Source organism: Lissotriton helveticus, chromosome 12, assembly GCF_964261635.1.
Source record: "Lissotriton helveticus chromosome 12, aLisHel1.1, whole genome shotgun sequence".
Lineage (NCBI taxonomy): Eukaryota > Metazoa > Chordata > Amphibia > Caudata > Salamandridae > Lissotriton > Lissotriton helveticus.
The window spans coordinates 292,338,352-292,357,297 of NC_136073.1; positions in this window are offsets into that span (position 1 = coordinate 292,338,352).

The window sequence follows — 18,946 nt, forward strand, 5'->3', positions numbered from 1 at the left end:
TAGGACACCAGATAGAAAAGGGTGTCAGAAAAGTCACTTCAGAAAGAGTGAGAATAATTCAAAAGATGCAGTTGCCCCGTACTCAAAAGGAAGTCAGAATGTTCCTGGGTGTATTAGGGTACTGCAGGCAGTGGATTCTGGGATTTGCAGCCTTAGCCAGGCCCTTGATAAAAATGACCACGAGAGGAATGCCAGATGTTGTACAGTGGGACGATGAAAGTCTAATGGCTTTCACAAGATTGAAAAACTGTCTGTGTACAGCCCCTGCGTTGGGAATGCCAGATTATTCAAAAGAGTTTGCCCTTTTCTGTGACACTCGCGATAATTGCGCATTGTCAGTCCTGACTCAAGAACATGGCACAACCAGGAGGCCTGTGGCCTATTTCTCTGCCACACTGGACCCAGTAGCTGCTGGGTTACCAGGCTGTCTAAAAGCAGTAGCTGCTACCTGTGCAAGTTTGGAACAGAGTGAGTCCATTGTCATGGGACATCCTGTGACTGTTTATGTTTCACATGGAGTGGTAATTCTATTGACCAGAACTAAAACACAGTATCTCACCCCTAGTCGGCTGACTAAATACGAGAGGATTCTTGTGGGTGCAGCAAATGTAAGCATTGTTAGGTGCGGTATTCTGAACCCTGCCACCTTACTCCCCGACCCCTCGGAAATGGAAGGTAGGGATGATGATGAACATGATTGTATTGATCTGACAGAGTTCAGTACCAAGCCACGCCCAGACATAAAAGAAGTGCCATTGCCTGAGCATGATAAAGAACTATTTGTGGATGGTTCCTGCCTAAGACATGAATTAGGAGGCTTGAGTGCTGCTTATGCAGTAGTGTCTTTCGAAAAGATTGAACGAGCAGGTTATCTATATAACATCAAGTCTGCACAAGTAGCCAAATTGATAGCCATGATAATGGCTTGCAAAATTGGGAAGGACTTACGCATAACAGTGTATACTGACAGTCAGTACTGTTATGGCGTTGTGCATGACTTTGGCCAATTATGGATGCAGAGGGAATTCATGACTTCCTCAGGTACTCCCATTCGGAATGCAAAGGTTGTTCATGACCTTTTAGAGGCCATCCAGTTGCCCAAAGAACTGGCAGTGGTAAAATGTGCTGCTCATCAAAGGAGCATGGACAGAGTATCACTGGGAAACGATTATGCTGATCGAGTGGCTCAATGGTGTGCCAAAGATCGATATATTATAAATCCAAAACGAGGGGGGCCAGGAACCAGCTGCCAGCTTCAGGTGTTTGAGGAAGTGCCTACATGGGATGAGGTGAGAGAGTGGCAGGAGTCGGCTCCTTGGCAAGAAAGAGAAAAATGGAAAGAGGATGGATGTAGACCGAGACGTGTGGATGGTGTCATCATAGGTCCAACTGGTATGCCTGTGTTACCCCGACACTTGCTTGGCACTATGGCAAGATTAATACATGAAGGATCACACATTGGTAGGGATGCCATGATTCTGGTATTTCAACAGACTTGGTACAGCAAGAAATTCAGGAAGGTAGCAGAGTCCCTCTGCCAGAGGTGCCTGTCATGTCAACAGATGAACCCAGGCAAAAGGACAATGGTTGAACTGAGCAAGATTGGGAGGTCAGGGGGTCCCTTTATAAAAATACAGATTGATTTCATCACTATGCCCCGTTGTGAAGGGAAACGATATGTCCTTGTCATTGTGTGCGTATTTTCGAAATGGGTAGAAGCTTACCCTACTCCCAAAAGTGACGCACTGACAGTAGCGAAGTGTTTACTAAAAGAACTGATACCTAGGTTCGGAATACCATACATTATTGAATCAGACCAGGGTGGACATTTCCACAATGAAATAATGGCTGAACTGTGTAAGGCCTTTGGGATAAGGCAGAAACTTCATTGTGCATACCATCCAGAGGCTTCTGGAATAGTGGAACAAGTAAATGGAACTATCAAAAACAGACTAGCAAAGCTGACAGATGCTACTGGCATGAACTGGGTGAAGGCCCTGCCCCTGGTCCTGATGGGACTGAGAAGTGTTCCAGACCGCAAGACAGGCCTAAGTCCCCATGAAATCATTATGGGAAGAGTGATGAGACAAGCATGGGTGCCAGGAAGCAAACTGTTGAGTATTACTGATGATTTGGTGCTTGAATACTGCAGAAGATTGGGTGACCAAGTGCGTTCTATCTCTCGCCAGATTGGAGACGACGGCATCCTTAATCCAACGACTCCTCTCCACAACTTGGTTCCAGGAGACTGGGTCAAAATAAAGAAGCACACTCGATCAAGCTGTCTGGCACCCAGGTGGGGAAAGAAGCGCCAAGTAATCCTGGTAACAACCACTGCAGTGAAAGTCGCAGGTGTTCCCCAGTGGATCCACGCCGGACACACCCAGAAGGTATTGCCAGACAAAGGATTTGAAGAACCAGGGCAACCAGCAGAGGACCCTGAAGAAGCCAGACCAGTAGCAACTGACAACGAGCAGCCCAGCACCAGTCAGGTTGCAGGAACAGCAGACGTTGGCCCAGGAGTAGTTGACTGCGAACTGCCAAGAAACCAGCCTGCTGAAGAGGTCCAGGAAACTGAGCCAGGAGTAGCTGAAGACGAGCTGCCAAGCATATGGCCAGAGGAATGGATACCGATGATTGATCTGACCGAAGATCCTATCAGAACAAGAGAACGACTTAGTGAAGGTAGAGAGTGGACTAGTCAGGAAAAGCAAGGCACAGGCGAAGAACCTCAGCCACTTGAGATTAAAATCAAAACTGAGGAAGGAGAAGGTCAGACAGGGACAGAGCACGTGATTGATATAGATCCAGTGAATAAGACTGAACAAATATCCGATACTGAACAAGTACCTGAGACTGAACAAGTGCAGGATACAGAGCAAGTGTTCGATACTCCTCCATTAACTCCTGATGTGGATAAGGGACAGACTAGACATAGAGTAATAGTTCGAGCAGAAGAAAATCAAGAGATCGAAGTGCTTGAACAGGATCAGATAGGGTTAGAAAAACGGGTTCAGGAAACAGAAACAGAAACAGAGACAATTGAAAGCCAAAAACAAAATATTCCTGAACAAGGCCAGATTAGCAACCAGGCAGAAGAATTTGATGCTAGCCCTGGAACTAGTCAGATAAGGGAAGTAAGAGAAGAAAGTGGAGAAGAATTACCACAAGATAAAGAGAACAAGAGAAGAAGAAAAGAAAGTGAAGTCCAAGTACCAACTAAGAGACTAAAGAAAAGAAACAACCTTGAGCCTAGGTTTGTAAAAAGACTGAGACTAAGAATAAAGACAGTGGAAGAAAAACGTGCAGAAGCAAGAAGAAGTGCTCGAATAGCAGAGCAGGAAGAAGACTCTTCCAAAAGAAGGAGTGAGCGAATAAAAAGACAAAACAAAAAGTACAAGTCTCCTGAATGGACACTGGTTTTGGAAGAACTTGAAGATCTTGATATAACTGACGTGAGCGACGGAGAACCTGTCCCAGAGTACTCAGCTGAAGAGGAAGACGAGCCACCGTGAATTTGCACAAAGTAAGCTAATTGTGTAAAGCCACAAAGAGGGGTTCAAGAGACTCCTTCTAAGCAAAAATGTCTGATTCAACAGTGAATGGTAGACCTAGTTGCAGCCGTTTTAAGACGTGTTGCAAGGTGTGTATATGTAGTATAGTAGTACTGATAGTTATCTGGATAGGATTAACAATTTTCATTCCCTTTGCTGTAAGTAAAGATACTAACATTGTCCCTACTGAAGTTGTAAATACTGACAATGAGGAGCTGACAACACAGAGTGTAGAAAGACATGAGAGAGCATTGAGACAAACTAAACGAGACTTAGAAGCATCAGATGAGAAAGGACTACATTATCATGGCATGAAGAACAGGACACATTTAAATGTTTTTGCAAACTTGTTAATACACTATGTAGAGACTATGGAAATTGAAGATTGCTATGTCTGCATGAAGCTACCTACTTCGGTGGCTGAAGGCGTGACATACCATCATCTGCCATTAACATATGGAATTTCCTGTAGCATTTTAGCTAGTTTATTTTACAAAAGGGGACCGTTACAGTATTATTACTCTAACAATGACGTGATCTTTTCTGAACTTCCTATACGTGGGAACCTGAATCCTGTACATACCAAAACTGACACCATAAGATATATGGGAGACTACTTTCTGACTATAGGGAACATTGACATAGCAGACGCACACAGAGATAACTTGACTTGTTCTTTGCGTGAGCAGGAAAAGATGTTCCTGAACATGGCAGAGAAAAGGAGAATTAAAATTCAGAAGAAGGCTAATGACGAAAGTCAGAAAAAGCCAAAATGGGCAGAAAACATGGAAGGCACCTCATCTGGTGGAGCGGGTCCTGCTCTGTTGCTGGATTTTGAAAAGAAAGGCAAGCTATGTCTTCACCGCGAGAAGACTAGCTATTATAACAATGTTTTCATTGGTTCCAGTGAATGCGAACATAATTACAAGGTAATTGGAGGTTGGGGTTTCAAAAATGGGTCAGAGCCTGTGTTTCCTGGAATTTATTATATTTGTGGGGACAAGGCTTATTTCAAATTGCCGGATCACTGGTATGGAAGCTGCTACTTTGGCATTGTTTTCCCGAAAATATACCATGTGAATGGAAAAGCTGGAAGCAATGAAGATACTAATGGCTTAGTGCGTAGTAAAAGAGAAAGTATAGGTGAAATTATGGGTAGTATTTTCAGTGCACTGATACCTGGAGTGGGAGTGGTTCTGAACACTCACAGAATTTGCAAATTGTCTACTATAGTAGATGTGCTGTCTACTGAAACAGCTCATGGATTTCTGCTGGTCAACACTGAAATGGTTGCGATCAGATCAATGGTTTTACAAAATCGGCTTGCTCTTGACACCCTATTAGCGAAAGAGGGCGGAGTCTGCCGGATGTTGAAGGCGCAACATTGTTGCACTTATATTCCGGATAAAAGTGTACAGATCAAAAGATATGTGAAAAACATTACTAATTTGGCAAAAGAACTGAAACCACTCGAGGTTGATAGTGCCTGGAAGAGACTGGTAGATGGTCTCTCAAATGTAGGTCATTGGCTTGCTGGCATAGGTAAAAGCTTATTATTCAAAATTCTGATGCCAATTGGTATTATAGGTCTTATTATACTTTCCATTTTCTTATGCTGTAAATACCGCAAGCGCACCAGAAAGCACGAGGTTAATGCAAGAGGAGTGAAACGAAGTGTGGATGAGATGGAATTAGAGGAAGTGAATGATCAAATATACAAAAAGGTGAAGACTTCTCACCCTGCTAAAACTGAAAGAGAAAAACTAGAACGGTTGCTGGAAGAAATAGAACTTTATAAAGTGTGAAAGAAAGTTGGCATCTGGTTCCATTATAATTTGTGATGATAGTAGATATCATCAAAGAGGGGATTGATGAAGCAAAGCTTCGCATATTTTGCGGCTTGCCGAAATCAAGAACCTCATTTATGTGTAATAAGGTAACCCGTGTATGTTTTACTAACGTTTATATTAAGTTTGAGTAAAGTTTAAGACGCTTGCCTATGTGTATTTCTAATGAAATTAATCCATGTCCTTTTAAAAATGGCCGTCGCTTGTATTTTAGTTACTGCGCATGCGTCAGCCACACTCACGTGTCCTGACGCGTCTGCAGAAGTGGAGGGAAAGTTATGCGCATGCGTAATTCATAGCTGTGCTTATCATGTGGTACTGCTCGTGCCACTGCTCTTGTGTTTCGTCTAAATGTAGCTAACATTTAATTGCATAAGTTTATTTCTTGATGATGAGTTAAAAGTACAAACCCTGTGATGTGTTTTTCATAATGACATTATTATGTATTAATTTGTTTTCGCTTACTTTTCATGTACCGCGGGCAATGGGGGTCTGAGTGAGAGGAGAGCCATATTGGAGGTCCCTTCTGCGCCTGTGCGACTTTCGGCAGCACGAGGGACCTTGGCTGATGGAACATAGCCAGCTGGCAGTGATGGGCGAGATGCTCCTGAGAAAGTCACCTCTGCCCTGCGAGAACAGCGAATGTGGCTTCTTATATGTTACATTGTATTTTTGCGCTACTGTTAGCTCATGGGAACCCAAAATCTGCTAGGCGGTACCCAAATATGTTAATGAAGGCTTCAAATTGTGTATTGTGATTGGTGTGTTACCCAAACCCTACCTTAGGACCAATCGAAATTGAGGGATTCTGACACTTTGCAACATTTGGGGGTTGGTACACTGTCCCAAACTGTATATCTACCCTGGGTTCACCCAGTGAACCGTCCGACTTGTCTGGTTTAGCTGACCTGTCACTGACCCAACGTACTCAATAGGTGACTGAAGATACAGAGAGCTGCGGAGCACTCTGTCCGAATTTGACCATAGACTAAGGTTTTACTGAACCTTAAAGTGCTGGCAAGGCACTTAGCTGGGAGTTCGCTGACCCAATCGGGGTCTTGATCGATAGCTGCAGAGCGGGTGGAGCGCAGGCGTTGCTTCCGAACTGTGGATTTTGGTCCTGTCCTGAAGAGGGTCCTGTCCTGAGGGTTTGCTGTCCTATCCTGAGGGTCCTGTCCTGATTCCTTTTCTGAGGGTATCCTGTCCTGTCTTGGGTGTCCATTCTGCACCTGCTGTCCATTGAGGGGTATCCTTCCTTGAGGGTTTCCTGTCCTTAACTGACCCGTGGCCAGGGTTTGGTTTCCACACCTTTTCTAGGTAAATATTACTCTGAACCTCTTGAAATTCTTGCACCTTCTGAATTTCTAACTTTTGCTTCAATAAAGTTAAACATTGCATATGTGATATTTTCCATGCCTTTCCGCAACTATTGAAAGTCATTTATAATTTTGCAAAGTTATTCCTATGTCTTCTCATTTGTTAGAAATTATATTTTGCATAGCAGTGTGTCATTTTCTGATATGGTCTAGAACTTCGTTGCCTAGGTTGTTCAAAGGCCCTTTCACCTTAAGTGAAGCGTGTTATTCATTATAAGTTCTTCTACAGTCACACACACTTAGTCTATCACTGTCTAGATAATACTGACATTATATAGTATCTTTTCTCGTTACATTTTATTAGTACTTTGATGATTACTCTGTCATTATTTCTTTATGCATATGTGATTTACGCTATCTTGGTTATTGATTGCCTTATTTTACTGTACCTCATGCAAGAAAATATTGAACTTTAGATAAACATTTTAAAACTTCCAGTTGTCCGTGGTCATTTAAACAGTATTTGAATGTTATTGGTTGGGTTTGTATTTTGCTGCCTTTCCTTTTACAGCTAGGCCCCTGATTCATTGTGGTCATTAGGCACCTGTATCGGTGGATGGTAAGTCGGGTGCACTGAAAATTGGTAGCAGGGAACACGCACACACCAACTTGATAGAGCTCGTGAAGTCACCTGATCGATGTATATGGTGATTTGAAAAGTATATGGGCCCTGAAGCCGGAAACGGCGAAAACTATTGGCCGGGTGGCCTCGCGCGCTCTATCACTAGTGTCTGGGGCCACCAAGCCGACGACCAAAGTGATGGTGCTTTACCTATCACCAGCACTTCAGTTTTGTTACCATTCAGTTTAAGGCAGTTGTTAGCCATCAAGGACGCAATTTTTTGCAGGCATGTCACAAAATTGACGGCTGCCTTCTCATGTGCTTGTGTTAGGGACACCACTAGGTGAGTGTCATCAGCATAGGACACAACACTAACCCCACATTTTTCAGTAATCTCTGCCAAAGGAGTGACATAGAGATTAAACAGGGTCGGGCTGAGGCTGAAGCCTGAATCCCCTGTTTCAACTTAATACTTTTAGAGAGCACTGCCAGCCACACCTCCCTTCCTAAGACACTGGAAGGCGGTAAAGGCGGACGGTGGCAGAGACTGCTGACCCGTATTGGCGGTACGGTTTGAGCGGGCGCAACACTGCTGTAACAGCTGCTACTCCCTGATTATTTTGTTTTTTATAACAATATCTTTTTATTAACTTGGTTTTAAAATCTTGGGGGTTGAAATAGTGGCATTAGGGGCTCACCTTCTATAGCTGACACCTGGGCTCAGTGGTTGGTCCTTACCGCCCAGTCCGATGTGGTAGCTAGTGCCGTTGCGCGGTGGGCGTGGAAGGGAGAGCCAGGTACTTCCGCTTTGCGGTGGGGTTAGCGCTCTAGTTGGCGGGGCACACCTGCTATTTAGGTCGCATGTTACTGTGGCCGCGCTGCGGTGAAGGCGGACGGTGGCAGAATCTGCTGACCCGTATTGGCGGTACGGTTTGAGCGGGCGCAACCCTGCTATAACTGCTACTACTCCCTGATTATTTTGTCTTTTATAACAACAACTTTTTTTTAACTTGGTTTTAAAATCTTGGGGGTTGCAATAGTGGCATTAGGGGCTCACCTTCTATAGTAGACACCTGGGCTCAGTTTTGGTCCTTCCCGCCCCGTCCCGATGCGGTAGCTAGTACCGTTGCACGGAGGGCGTGGAAGGGAGAGCCAGGTACTTCCGCTCTGCGGAGGGGTTAGCGCTCTAGTTGGTGGGGCAGACCTGCTATTTAGCTCACATGCCTCACCAGCCGAGCAGCGGACGTGCCGCCGGTGCACCAAAGGCAAGCCCTTCTGCACCCGTCTGTGGCTGACCGGGGCTCGGGCCAGAACCCCTGCCCGTTTTGAACTAAAATTGAAATATAGTTCCCTCCAGTTACATGCGCTCTGCCCCACTATTGGGGAGTCGAGTAAGCATAGCATAAGGGCAGGGAGTAAAAGTTTTAGAAGCAGCAATTGTCCTTTTATGGTGGACTCCCAGCTGAAGTCCAAGGAGATAGGTCAGAAACTTAGTCTCTCCCCTATAAACTGCAGATCCATGAGGAAACATAAAGTGGAAATCCATGACCATCTGTTAGATGGACAGGCAGATGTGCTATTCCTCACAGAAACATGGCTAAATGAGGATTCTGCTCCTGAAATTCTCGAGGCCCTCCAGGTGGTTATGGAATCACCAGAGTGGATAGACCTACTGGTAGGGGAGGAGGGATTGCGATTATTCACAAACATTCTATTCAGTGCACCCTTGAGTCGGTGGACATTGTGGATAGCGAAGCAGGCTTCTTCTCTATCATGGCATCAACTAATTTGATTATAAAAGGGTTTCTGGTTTACAGGCCCCCAGGACCGTCTACATGGTTCACATCTAGTCTGATTGAGCGCTTAATTCAACTGGCACTACGATATGAGAAACTATTGCTGTTGGGTGATATGAATCTTCATTTTGATGAACTGTCTAATACCGGGGCTCAAGAGATTTGCCAGGAACTGGCGGCCTTACAACTGACACTAAAGTCGGAGTGCCCCACTCACCAACTGGGCCACATACTAGACCCAATTTTTGCCAACTGGGGTGCCTTAGATTTGGAGCCCCCGCTCCCAGTTCTATGGTTGGACCACTTTTTGATCTCCTTTAGGGCCTGTTTGCCCTTACCGTATGTACCGGAGAAGTTGGAGATTAAGAATAAGCAGAGGAGGTGGGTTGGTTTTTCACAAGCAAATTTTAATATGGCCCTATTACAGGATGGGCTATCTGGTGGTTCAGACATCGACTCTGCCTGTGATGCTCTGGATAAGCGTATCGTGGAGGCATTAGACAGCAATGCTCCATGGTCTTCGAAACTGGCAGGGAGACAACTAAAATCCTCTCCCTGCTTCAGGGATGAACTTAGAATAGCCAAATCAGCCTGCAAACGCCTTGAAAGATGGCGGAGAAGAAACTTTTTGGACTTATCAAGAGTGAATATAAAGCCAGTCTTAAGAATTATCACTCTCTTATTAGGAAGGCTTCTGCCACCTATTATAAAGAGAGGATCGAGACAGCGGAGAACTCGGCTAAGGAGCTGTTCACTGTCTTTAAAGAGATATCTTCCCTGGCTTGAACTACAGCACCTAATATAGGCTCAGTGTAGTCTAGCAATTCGGTGGCCGACTTCTTCGTGGAGAAGGTGGAAAAGATTTATTCTACCTTCCCGGCCTCTGCACATAAAGGGTGTGTGCACGATGCCGTGCCATCTAATATAATGGAGGCAGAACGTCTCGGTGAATTCACTGTCCTCCCACGTGACACCCTCAATGAGGTAGCCCTCAGCATCAAGTCAAGCTCCCCAGAGACCCTGATACTCCCAAGGTGCTAAGAGGGAGCATTGAGATTCTCAAGCCCTGCATTAGATATCTCCTAGAGCTTTCTTTCACGTCAGGAACGGTTCTAAAAAAATGGAAAGAGGCAATCGTTCTCCCGTTAAAAAAGAAACCTAATGTTAGATTTGCCATTTGGAGAATTTGCGCCCCATTTCATTGCTACCGTACTTTTCTAAAATTGCAGAGAAGGGGGTCAACATCCAACAGACAACCCACATCAGTAAACACAGCTTATTTCATCCCACTCAATCTGGTTTCCGGGCATTTTATTCCACCAAATCAGCTCTGCTCTTCTCCACGGAGACCATCCGGAAACATGTAGCTGAGGGATAGACGGTGGCCTTAATTTTATTAGATCTAAGTGCCGCATTTGACACTGTGGCCCATCATACCCTACTCCAGTGTCCTAGGAAGGGAGGTGTGGCTGGCAATGCTTTGAAGTGGATGGAGTCTTTTCTGCATCCACTCCACTACGTCGAGTGCCCAATCACAAGACACTGCATCAAAAGCACTAAATGTTATGGTATGTTATATGATTTGTATAGCGTAACAAATACATCGAAAGGTGTGAGACACTAAAATTGAGCATGTAAGGGACAAGAACAGATGTTAGAAAAAGGATCTTGGGGCCAGTGTGCGACCATTTTTAGTGGTTGCAAACTGAAAATCGGACTGTTTGCGACTGCTAAAATTGGTTGTAGTATGTACAAACCATGTTTTGTTAGTCAGTAACCTATTGCCACTTTGCAAAATAGGGTTTGCAAGTTGCTATTAGGAAGGGGCATGCCAAGGGCGTCCCTTCCTAATAGCGAGTTGCAGGGGGATGCTATTTACTGATAGTCCAGTTGCAAAAGGGAAAGGGGTCCCCAGGCGACCCCTTACCCTTTGTGAATGTATGCAAAAATATTTTTTAAGAGCAAGCAGTGGTCCCACGGACTGCTGCTTGCATTTAAAAAAATGAAAAGAAAACAGGCTGCATGAAAAAAGTTGTTTTATTTAAAAAGCAAACACAGACATGGTGGTTTGCTGTCCCCAGAGGGCCACCATCCCTGTCATAGTAGCCCATTCTGAATGGGTTGCAAATTGCAACTTGCATCATGAATATTGATAAGGCAGGTAATTTGTGACTTCATTGGGAATTGCTAAATGCAAGGCACAAATTGCGAGACACACAAAAACGCAATTTGCAAACTGTTGTTGTAGTACTTTATTCGATAAAAACATTTATCATAAAAGTAAAAACCACTTTCAAGTACCAACAACCCTTAAAATTCATACAAAACAGGATACAAATTTATGTACGATAAAAACATATATACAGTTAAAATTGGATGCACCAGTAAGATCATTAAAAATAGGATAGCAGCATATTCAGACACAGTTAACCTGGGATATCATTTAGCACCCTCATTTGAAATCATCTTTAGCTGTTTAGATCTTATCTGCCATGCTCTTCCCAAATATTTCGCAACCCCACACACCCAAACCAATGATGAAACATCGGTTGTGAGAATGCGCAGGGCATTAAGGTGCTGTCTGAAGCCCAGCTCCCTACAAATTGGCATAGGCCACCGCCTTCTTACACCCCTATAGGCTCTACAAGCAAATAAAAAATGTACTAACGACTCTTTGGGGCATGGACGGCATGGACATAAGGTTTGGTCAGGCAGAGAAGGTCTCCACTTTAGAGTAAAATAATTTAATGGTAGGGTTCCATATCTGAATTTTAAGAAAAGTGTTCTGTCACCAGGTGATTGAATGAAATCCAGAAATGGTTCGAACTGTCTGACAGACTTATTGTTCAGAAACTGTTCGGTAAGAGGTCCCCACCTATGTCCCTCTAGTTCCTCCTTCAGAACCCAGTCCCAATACAACTTCTTAACAACATTTTTTGGTGGAGGGGACTGAGTCAGCCAAAGCTCGCCCAATCCCAACAAAATGACCAACTCCTTCAGCTTGCTCAGCCATCGAATCTTGGCACGGTGATGAGTTGATGAGTTGATGAGGTGACGGTGATGAGGTGATGAGTTCATCAAATGCTGCAGCATAATTGACTAGATGCAAACTGCAAAATGGAATGGTCGTACATCTGACCCCTAGTTCTAAAAAATCCAGGTCTTCAAGGCTTTCCTAAAATTCACCTGAGTTAACTATAACTTGCGCCTCCGCAATGCACTGCTTTGATTTCACATATTACGTCACTCATGACATGGTCAGTGACATCAAACATGACATCACTGATGACACCACAAATTACATCACTGGACATCATCCAGTGACTGTGAGTGTTTTTAAAGTGTTTATGAGTGTTAAATATATATCTAGGTGTATTGGTGAATCAGTGGATGTATGAGTGACTGTTTGGATGACTGAGTGGGTGAGTGACTGACTGTATAAGTGAGTGATTAGGTGTCTCAGTGAATGTATGGATGAGTAACTGGTTGTGTGGATGTATCTGTCGGGCATATGAGTGTGTTAGTGGGTATGTGAATGGCTATATGGGTGATTGATTGGTTGACCATCTCTATGGTTGTCTGGGTGTCTGTGTGTGAGGAGGTGTGTGACTGCCTGCATGGATGAGTAAGTGGGTGAGTCAGTGCCTCTATGGGGTAGTGAGTGCACTTGGGAGAATCTGAATGGGTGAGTGAGTGTCTGTATGGCTGTGTTGGTGATTGAGTGCTTGTGTCAGTATGGGTCCATAACTATGTATGTGGAAGGCAGTATAGGTGAGTTACTAGGTATATCAGTGACTGTATGTATGAGTGAGTGAATCTGAGAGTGACTATATGGGTGAGTATATGCTTCTGTCAGTGACTGTATAAGTGCATGAGTATGTGTTACTATTTGTATGATTAATTAGGTGGCTGTGTATGTAACTGTTTGGGTTAGTACGTACCTTTATGATTGACTGTATGGGTGAATATGTAGGTGTGTGAGTAGTTCTATGAGCTACTCACTCAGTGTTTGAGTGCGTGTATTGGTATATGAGTGTATATGTCAATGGCTGTATTGGTGACTGAGTAGGTGTATGAGTGGCAGTATGTGTGAGTAAGTGGATATGAGTGTACATCTATGAATTAGTGAGTGACTGTGTAAGTACTGGTATGGCTCTGCCAATCTATTTGTGAATGGTTGTGTGGGAGTGCAAGGGGGTGTTTCAAAGATTCTATAGGGGTGTGAGTTGGTGCATCAGAGATGATGTGAATGATGTCATCACTGATGTCATCAGTGATTTCATTTGAGATGTCATCATAAGCAGTGCACTGCGGGGGCACACGTTGTAGTTAACTGTAACAGCTGAATTTCTGTGGTTTTGTATGAGTGAAGTGTCAGTCTAACTATAACGTCCCTGTAACCTTTGTTTTTTTTTAGATTATTTCTTATGTTTTTAAAATTCTATATGCTATCTATAACGTCCCTGTAACCTTTGTTTTTTAGTGAATTTCTAAGGTTTTTTAAATGCTAATTCCTAACTATACCGTCCGTGGAACCTTTGGTTTTTTTAATGTCTTTTTATTGTGCAGATGCATCTGCAGAGTGGTGGAGAAAGGGGGCTGGGCCTCTGACCAGCTCTCTGGAATCCCGCTGTGTAGGGCTTACTAGAGGTAACAGGAGGGGTAGTTGCCCCCCAAGGACGTCCTTGAGGGACAACTACCCCTCCTATTACCTCCCGTAAGTCACAAACAGCAGAATTGCTGAGTTCTGGTAGCTGACTATGTCCCTTTTCTCCACCACCCAGCAAACGTGCCTCCAGGTGTGCTCTTGGTTGGGGAATGAAATCCCCTTCATTGATGAGTGTCCTGAGGGGCCAACTAGCCCACCTATTACCTTCAGTAAGCCCCACACAGTGGGATTGCTGAGTTGCAAATGCCCCTCCTGGCGCACTACTATTTGGGGAATTAAGTCCCTTTGCCTCTTGAGGGTACTTGGGGGCCAACGAGCCCCCTTGTTACCTCCAGTAAGCCCCACACAGCTGGATTATTGAGAGGTGGTCGGTGGCTACTCCCCCTTTCTTCACTACTCTGCAAACATGCCTCCTGGTGCACTGCTACTTGGGGGATGACATCTACTTTAGAACTGAGGCCCTCAGGATGTAATAGGACCTCATCGCCCGACCAGCAGTGCGCAGAGAGGTGTGTTTGCATAGTGGTGGGAAAAGGGGCATGGCCTCTGACCACCTCTCAGCAATCCCACTGTGTTGGGCTTACAGGAAGTAACAGGTGGGCTAGCTGGCACCTAAGGACCCTCAGGAGCAAAGGGGACTTCATCCCCCAACCAAGAGTGTGCCAGGAGGTGCGTTTGAAGAGTAGTGGAGAAAGGCCTTTCTTTATTTTTTTTTAGGTGTGGGGAGGGGGCCTTCCTCCCCAAGCCGATTTTGGCCCGGGGTAACCCATCCGCCGGAACCCGGCCTTTAAAAAAAAATAATCAAGGCGGGGGCTGAACGCCTCCCCTACCGGGCCATTTTCAGCAATGGTTCTCCCATCCACCAGGGCCAGGCCATTTCTATTTAAAAAAAAAAATACTTTTAAAGCAGGGGGGCTGTAAGCCCCCCTCCTGTGGATAATTTCAGCCCTGGGACCCCTTTTCCCAGACCAGGCCTTAACTTAAAAAAAACAAATGGGTTGATATTGACCCGGACACCCTATCCCCCTGGACTTTGTCATGTCATTGGGTGCTGCGGTGCAGCATCAAGGCCCCTGCGGTCCCTGCCAGCTCCCCACCTCCAGCGGGAGCCGGCATTGCTTTTGGTCAGAGGGAACTGCAAACATGCAGCTCCCTCTGCCCAAAAGCAAATCTCCTCCACTTCATGGATGCTAGAGCATTTTTCATTCTTACTTTTCCATGAAGTGATGCAGAGTTTGCTATGGCTTGGCAGGGAGCAGTGCTCCCACCAAGCCATAGCAAACTGCAATGGACCAGGGGTGGGCACCCAAAGATATTGCACTTGCTGGCCCTGGGAGTGGTGTCCTCAGGGCCATGGAGGGCTCTTGGAGGGGGGATGAAGGGCTCTGGGGAGGTGGTGGTCCCCCGGGTCCACAACATACCCCAGTCTTTACTTAATTTGTGCCCCGGGGAGGTGGCGATCCCCGGGGCTGCAGGGGGCTGCATGGCCGCTGCATTACAATACATTCAACTGAGAGCCAAGATGACTGCCAACACTTCCTGGTTTGAAGTCTTGAGGCCAATCAGATCTCAGGCGCGAGATCGGGAGAGTTTGTGGATCCACCACGGCCACTGTTGTATATCTGAGAACTCTTTAAATTTCTCAAAAACTACTGAACTGGTTTACACCATTTAACAAAAAGCATGCACTCAGGACCAAGAGCTACCTTTCTGCTACATTTGGTGTAATTCCGTTCAGCTGTTCAGGCTGTAGCTGTGTCAACAGTTTCCTTTGGAAATTAACATGGAGAAAATGTGTTTTGGGACCCCCCTTTTTCTCGGCCCCCGCTTGACTGATCACCCTGAAATTATCAGGAAAGCAGCTGATATGATTGCCCCATTAGTTTTGAAAATTTCACAAAGATTTGTCAAACGGCGCCAAAGTTATAGGCAAATTTAAAAACATGATTCCTATGTAAACTAGGTCCTAACCATAATTACCTAACGCCAGTAGGTAATATATATATATATATATAAACGCGTCTGCCAGGGACAGAGAACTGTGTGCACATTGCGCTATTTATGCTGTATCTTGGTGGCATTAAATTAATGTTGAGCAACCCCAGCATGTGTCGGACCCGTTCTTAACCAGGGCGGGATTGGAGGAGTATGGAAGCAGAGGCCGGCTAGGCATTTCCGACACGCCCCTTGTTCAGGAGCTCCACGTATGCCGGCAACTTTCTTGGATTTGGTGCACGGACTGCACAACGTGGCGCCCCCCCCCGACCTGGACTGTTAGTAAAGGTATCGGGGAGAGGGAGCAGATGGTCTGCTGACGGGGTTACCTGGCAACGATGCAATCCGCCAAGCAGATCCTGCTAAGTTATAGGAGCGCCATATTGGAGAACATTATTGTATGCCAGGGTGGGTCACTGTACCTTGCTTTAGACTCCTATGGCATGTTCCAGGTAGCGGGATCTGGTCAAAGCATCCGGGGACTTCAGAGTAAGAAAGCGGCAAAAACACTTGAAAGATGAAACTTTCCCTGTCCGCTTTCTATCGCTACAACATCCAGCCAATGGGAGTCCTCGGCAGGACTTATGAAAAACCCCCGCGAAAGACTATCATTTTGAGGCACACACCAGACACCCGGCACTGAGGAGGAAGGCAACCGCCGAAACGCGTCTGCCAGGGACAGAGAACTGTGTGCACATCGCGCTATTTATGCTGTATCTTGGTGGCATTAAATTAATGTTGAGCAACCCCAGCATGAGTCGGACCCGTTCTTAACCAGGGCGGGATTGGAGGAATATATATATATATATATATATATATATATATATATATATACACACGTGCACACACGCACACACACACACACACACACACACACACACACACACACACACATATACATATATATATATAAGGGCTTATCTTTTTGTCCAGGGGCAAAATTGGACCATGTGAATATCTGAATAGATCTGTACACATTTTCAAGAAAATTGAAATTAAAAAAATACTTTGCAACTCACTCAAGAGCAGTTATTGAGAGGGATGAAACAGTAGCTTCCCTTTTGATACACCATGTTTAAAAGCTTTGGCAAACTTCGAAGGAGAATCTCATGAGATCTACAGTGAGGAACTCTCTCAAATGACATCAGAGTTTAATTTTGTCAAGAAACGGGTGTGTCCACTGGAAAATATGGCAAAAATGACTGCAAACCTCATACAATATTCTGTTCTAAAATGGCCACTGGTGATAAAATTGATCTCGTTCAGGAAATTACAGTGGAAAAAATTAATCAACCGGCTACTGAAAGAACAATCAAAAGGAGAAGACATTTGACAAATAAGGAATGCCAGGCAAAAAAGGACCTACAAGAAGAACAGCAAATTAGTAACAAGGCCTCTAATATGGGGAATAGTGATTCAGGATTGTTTTAAGTATACAATTAAATCTGAAAAGCAACTTAAGATTGAACAACATTATATTAAATTAAAAACAAATCTAACTAATGATATTACTATTGAATACCATTGTAAATTCACTAAATGGGTGGAATTGGATCTGATATGACCAAGAAGAATATGGATATCTAAAGATGGATTATCCAATCACACCAACTATTTACTTTCTTGCTAAGGTACATAAAAATATAAATCCACCAGGTCACACAATTATCAACTCTATAGTGGAAAAAAACGTCAGGATTTGTTGACATTTTTCTCTTACAATATGTGACAGTACTTCCATCATGGTTGAAAAACTCAACTGACTTTCTGAATAAAATCCATGATTTACCTTGGAAGGACAATTATCTAATGACAACCATGAATGTGATATCTTTATACACATCCATTCAACACTCTGATGGCCTTAATTATTGTAGATGATTCCTTAGGGCCAGATAGGTGAGCTATATAGAACACGGAGATAAGAAATTCTTGCATTTTGTCTAATGTCTAAATCATAATTATTTTATTTTTAATGGTACCCATTACCTGCAAAAACAAGGTCCAGAAATGGGACTTATTTTGCCTCAATATGTGCAAATCTAATGATGCGTTGGAGGGAAGCAGAATATGTATGGACAGAGAGAAATCCAACCTTGTTGGAACATGTCAAATTATGGACTTGTTTCATCGATGACCTCTACATCATTTGGAAAGGAGATAAGAAACGTTTGGAATTGTTTATTTCCTCCTTATATGTGAGTGAATATAACTTGCAATTCACCCACACCATCAGTGCTGATAAAATGTACTTTTTAGGCATTGAAATCCATATTAAAAAGAATATATTGTGTAGTAAAAATAACCACAAGGCCCCATAATGCATCAGTATTCTGCATGCTAATAGCGGACATCCTAAAGCATTGAAATCGATTGTGCCATTTGGAGAACTATAACATGCATGTTAAAATTGTTCAGAAATTAAATGGTTTGAATTCCAGGCCAAGGAAATGTTAGCATGTTTTGAATATAGAGGCTAACCATTTGATGTTCTATATAATGCTTTACAAAGCGCTTGGGCTAAGACAAGGCAGGAATTATAGGTGACCTGAAACAAGGAACTGAAAGTGGAGAATAATATCAGGTTTATAATGGATTACAGTACAAAATATTGTGAATTAAATTGAATTACAAGGAAGAATTGTAAAATGTTATTAATGAATGAACCCCTCAAAGGAATCCTCACTGATCATCCACAAATTACCTATTGAAAAGTAGCTTCTTTGGTTGACTTGCTGATGCAAAGCTGTTGGACCTGTCTGCCTCAGGGTAGTCCCTCCTATTTTTTTATTTATTTTTGTCCCCTTTTTGCCCCTCAAATCCCTTAATTTTTATGTCCACTGAATTGTTTTGCGGTGTTGGCTAGGAGTTAGATGCTCTTTGACCCTCGTAGTCCTTTTCCCTGAGGCCTAGATGCCTCTTCTGACTAGATATGCCAGACCCACAAAATGGTCGCCATTAACTGTCATAACTGTCACCTCTAGATAAGGGACCATAGGGTTACACTAAGAAGGTACTAGAACCTTCTGGAGGGTTCTGATGGCCAGGGCTAGCCTATATAAGGCCAGAACCAGAGCGGCCATTTTAGAGTGCTGGGCAGAGAAAGTGTGAAGTGGGACTGGTCAGGAGTAAGGCGACTTAGTGAGG